A 6,000-nucleotide genomic window follows, 5' to 3' on the forward strand; every position below is an offset into this window, starting at 1 on the left:
TCCTGGAACCAATTAATCTTATCTACTGTATTTCAGTTCAAATCAACAGCTATTATAGTAGTACATGCTAACATAACTTATTTAACATGTATATTTAATGAACAAGTAAGATATTACTTGTGACTGGCACAGTGATTGCTTATAGAGTCAATGTAGTGGTTACCTTCATGTATCTACTCTTCAGCACAATGATAACCACAAAAATGTCAATGTCACGAATGCCAGCGAAGATCCCTCGATCGGCCACCGGAGGTCGCACTCTCCCAAGTATTAACTTGACTACAAATCCCAAGTGCCCACATACCTGGCCTGATTATTGCGCACCTGTTTCACATCAGCCAGCTATTGAAGCCACACACACACGCGCACAGGCATAGGCACACACACACACACACACACACACACACACACACACACACACACACACAAAAAAATTCCTTGTGAGGTATTGTTTGCCCTGCAACAATTTCTGAGTGTTTGTTTCCTGTTTTCTATCTGCCCGTGTATCGACCTTATTTGGATTACTGACCTCGGATTGTTTTTTGCCTGCCTGTTACCCTGTTGTTTGCCTGGACTGCTTCTTTGATCGTTTGCTGCCTGCCCCGATCTTTTGCCCGGTTACGACCACGATTATTGGACTGTCTCTGACAATAAACCGAGTCATCGTCACAGTCAACATTACAGAAAACTATTTTACACGTCAAACATATCAGCATTAAACACTAACAGGTCTTTCCCTTCACTAAAAACAAATAAATGAACAGTTAATTTCAATATTTATTCTCCTTATCCAGTCCTATGCAAAGCATGCTGGGAACTAGAAATCCACTGCCTAATTTCCAAAGTTATCAAGACAATTTCATTACGTTACTACAACTTAATTAAAAAAAAGAAAAAAAGAAAAAAAGCCAATTAACGGAGAAATTTGAGTTTAAATTACAAACGATATTAAGTTGATGTAATGATTAACATTATTATGTCAACAGAACTAATGTTTGCAACTTAAAGGGTTAGTTCACCAAAAAATGAAAATTCTGTCATTAATTACTCACCCTCATGTCGTTCCACCCGTGAGACCTTGGTGCATCTTCGGAACACAAATGAAGATATTTTTGATGAAATCCGAGAGATATAGGACTCGTCCATAGACAGCAATTTAACCGACACTTTCAAGGTCCAGAAAGGTACTAAAGACATCGTTAAAAAAGTTGACGTGACTGCAGTGGTTCAACCTTAATATTATGAAGTGACAAGAATACTTTTGTATGCAAAAGCAAAACAAAAGTAATGACTTTATTCAACAATGTCTTCCCTTCTGTGTCATTCTCATACGCAGTTTACGTCCAGCGCTTCCAGGTTCTACATCAGAACGTCGACTCATTATTGGCCGGCTCCTGCGTCAGCATCACATGCATGAGTCGTGCTGCTCACGTGAACAGCTTTTGCCAATACTGAACCACTGCAGTCACATCGACTGTTTTAACGATGTCTTTAGTTCCTTTCCGAACTTTGAAAGTGTCGGTTAAATTGCTGTCGATGGACGAGTCATAAACCTCTCGGATTTCATAAAAAAATATCTTCATTTGTGTTCTGAAGATGAACGAAGAGCTTACGAGTGTGGAAGGACATGAGGGTGAGTAATTAATGACAGAATTTTCATTTTTGGGTGAACTAACCCTTTAAAGGTGCAATGTGTAAAATTTGGGAGGATCTATTGACAGAAATGCAATATAATATACATAACTATGTTTTCAGTGGTACATAAAGACCTTACATAATGAACTGTTTTGTTTGTATTACCTTAGAATGAGCTATTTCTATCTTATACATTGCGGGTCGCCCCTCCATGTCAAGTTGCCATTATGCGCCGGCATATTTCTACAGCAGCTCTAAACGGACAAACACTCTACAGAGCGCATTTCGTCACTAAGTAGTTCTTCTTCTAAATCGTTCGTGTTTTTAGAGGCAGCTTGCATCGTCACTACGTTGAATATGCACAAAGTAGTAATAGTTGTCTGGTTTATTAGAAGCAGAGACCGTTTTTTGTTAGAAGAAAGAAGAAACCTCATTGCTCTCTCAGATGACGACATGTCGGCCAGACAGCCACCGTAGCTTCTCCGAAAGGGAGGGGTGCAAGGGGTGTGCGCTGTTAGTTGCAGTTCGCAACCTCACTGCTAGATGTCACTAAAATTTAAAAACTAAAAAAAAGGTTTAATTAAAACAACAAATTAGAATTTTTAACTTGCAACCATGCATTTATTTGCATTGTTGTAACAGGTCCCCTGATTTACTTTTTAGAGTGATGACATTATATAATAATTACTAATACTCAGCCTTTTTAAAAAAGAAAGTTCCTACCTACTCCATTGAGTTTAACAACTCAAAAGTTAATGCATTTATGGTGCCATTATATATGAAGATATTTACATTTTTATTTTTTTATATTTTTTTAGGAATAGCAAATGCAGTTAAAATAGATCTGTTGTGCTATTTTTTAGTAGAAAATAGTAAAATACACACATCATACCATCTGAACAAACTATACACAGAAAAAAACAGGCTACTGACCTGTTTCCTGAAAACAAACAATACTGAAATCAAGGGTCAAGAATCACCTACACCCACTCAGCAGGGGCGGACTGGGGCAAAAAAGTGGCCCTGGACTTTCTGGCAGAAAGTGGCCCATCACACCCGGTCCGCAACACACCTCACCATAAAACCCACCAGCTTATTATGCACAGAGCAATTTTTTACACCACTTTTTATAACATAAAAATATAAATGCTATTTATTATTATTATTACTGAAATGCTTATCATTAACTTTAATGAATGACTGGCATACTTTATGTTATTATTTGTCTTTCCTTATGCACTTCTTTATGTTATTTCCTTATGCACATGGCAAATAGTAAATCATTTGCCTTTCTAGTGGTTATAGTGTTTGTCCTTTCAGGAGGTTGACAACTGTCATTTTATGGAATAGAGCTCCAATTGTGGAAAAGAGTGTAAAAATTCTATATTTATGAAAAATACTGAAGGATCACTTGACTAAGGACTGGAGTAATGATGCTGAAAATTCAGCTTTGATCGCAGGAATAAATTACATTTTACAATAAATCCACATAGAAAACAGCTATAAAATAAAATATAAAATAAATTCTGCCTTCCTCTTTCAAAAACATTAAAAAAGTCTTATTTCAAACTTTTGATCGCCAGTCTGTAAAATAACTAATTAGAAAATTTTATATTTTAGACACTTTCCTAACACGGGATAGGCTACTTGAATATGAAAGTTGCCGGTTTTGCCATGTTTAGTGTAAGTTTTAGAATGACAATTTCGAGTTATATAAATAATTTTCAAATGATTGTGAAATTACTGAAGAAATCCAGATAGGGCCTACACAAACATTCACTCTTATCTGACATGCTGAAAACTATAGGCTACGTTAATATTTCTTTGTGCATTGTGTGACGAATAACGTAAATGCCATTAAAATATAAAACAATCCAAAAAGGTTAGAAGTAGTTTGCATCCCTGGAAATGAATGTCCGTCGTTTAACAGTTTTTTTTTTTTTAAATCGTAAACAGTAGGCATGTTCAGCTGCTTATCTTACCTCGGCCGTGCTGCTCGGTTTCTGTGGACAGTAAATCCCGCCTCCTTTGATTTGATTGGATATCTCAAACATTTTGACATTGACGAGCGCTTTTGGACAGACTGAGTAAGGGTCCGTGTATCTTTTGGTCATTCGTTTTTTGATTTAATATTGAAATCGGAAAATGAAAAAACGGCACCTTTTTCGTTTTTAATTTTTTTTCAAACAAAACAAAAACAAGAATTCGGCTTGATTTTTTGTTTTTCGTTCAGGGGTAGAAAATGAATAAACAACTTGAATATTTGATCTGTACATGTGGGCGGGAATGAAACACCCCTTTTTCGCTGATTGGTCAACCAAATATTAAACGGTGCCGTCATCAGTTCTTCCGCAGTTCAGCGCAGCAGAATAATAGTCTTCGCTCGCTGCGATGGATTGCAACGTTTATTGCAACTACATATAATCTCTTTTAAATTTACATTTAATCTTAATCTTTATCTCTTACTCATCAAACAGCCAGACTAACGAATGACTTGACACATAGGCTACCATATCGAGGCAGAGCCTAGAGGCTTTCTTCTGTGTGTCCATAAATTCGGCAACTTACGCGTCTATAGCTCAGAAATATATAATTATCATTATACTAGTTAATCTGAGAAATAACAATTTACTTAGCTCCTGCACTCACAACTACCTAATATCAAACACCTTTGGCACACTGCCTGTTTTATTATTGCTGACCACCTATCAAAATCTGTGTGGCAATGCTGCGCGACTCACGGGACAGCACAGAGATATAGTGAAGCCCAGACCAGTATCAATTTAAGTCAAAATAAACAGAAGTAATAACTTTTGTTTTAGGCAATACGCTGAGATTATTTAATTAATATTAAGTATTGGCCGGCTAACTGATGGCATACAGAACAGTTATTTTCTCTGCCAACTAAACTTCCAAAGCAAATAAAGTCACAGAACCGTTGTGCGACTGACTCGCAGTATAGGCACACAGAGTTGTTTCATTCCTGAATGAATAACAGTCTTTGAACAACCCATTAATATAGACGATGATTCAGTGACCAATTAATTGGACAGCCACTTGATTTTATTCCTGAATGAATCAGCGTTTTGAACGAATCGACAAATGAATAAACGACTCCTTCCTTAACACAATGACTTACCGCCACCTACTGGCGATATTACTTTCATAATCCAAGTACCATTTTATTTTGTCATTTCATATTTCTGAATAAAAATGTTGTTTAAAATATTAATCTCATTATATTATACAGTTGTAATTAATGTGTAAATGTATTTACTGTAAGTAGCTACATCTGAAAGCATCATGCAGTTGGTTGATAGGCCTACTGATTTAATTGATAACAGCCTATAGTGTCATATTATTCTAATTTATTTGACTACATTTAAGAATTTAACATTATAGATAGCATACATATTTAATAAAATTAGGAAAGAAATTATATATATTATATATATTAAGGTAAAAAAAAACAACCTGAAAATCATTTGTCCCATATGGGAAAGTTAATTTCTGACACTGGTAGATGGCATTAAATATGAAAACCTTTCATCTTTGGTTTATTGTACAAAGTCTTATTTCAGGGTTTTATAATTCAAACAAGTTCACCTTAAAATCATTAGCCTATGACAAATTCATATTTCACTAAAGTCAATCACTGAAACATTCTGTGGGATAACGGCATTATGATATCCATCTGTTGTATGAATAAAAATCATAATAGAACTATAATAGATGTGCTGTGAACATTAACTACGATACGATGTCATTTCTTTTCATATCTGTCATATTATTTCAAGTTCCTCCATTGTCCAAATCTCAGAGTATTGCCTTAAAAAAAAGTAGGAGGTCAGCAATAATAAAACAGACAGTGTGCCAAAGGTGTTGGATATTAGGTAGTTGTGAGTGAGTGCAGGTGCTTAGTAAATTATTATATCTGAGATAAACAAGTATAATGATAATATTTCTGAGAGAAACACGCGTAAGTTGCCGAATTTATGGACACACAGAAGAAAGCCTTGTCTAGGCTCTGCCTCGATTTGTGTCTCAAGCCATTCGTTAGTCTGGCTGTTTGATGAGAAAGAGATTAAATGTAACTGTTAGTTGCAATAAACGCGTTAAATCCATCGTAGCGAAGGACTATTATTCTGCTGCGCTGAACTGCGGAAGAACTGATGACGGCACCGTTTAATGTTTGGTTGACCAATCAGCGAAAAAGGGGTGTTTCATTCCCGCCCACATGTACAGATCAAATATTCAAGTTGTTTATTCATTTTCTACCCCTGAACAAAAAAGAAAAATCAAGCCGAAATCTTGTTTTTCGTTTTGTTTGAAAAAAATGAAAAACGAAAAAGATGCCGTTGTTTC

The sequence above is a fragment of the Ctenopharyngodon idella genome, chromosome 15, assembly GCF_019924925.1.
Source record: "Ctenopharyngodon idella isolate HZGC_01 chromosome 15, HZGC01, whole genome shotgun sequence".
Taxonomy (NCBI): domain Eukaryota; kingdom Metazoa; phylum Chordata; class Actinopteri; order Cypriniformes; family Xenocyprididae; genus Ctenopharyngodon; species Ctenopharyngodon idella.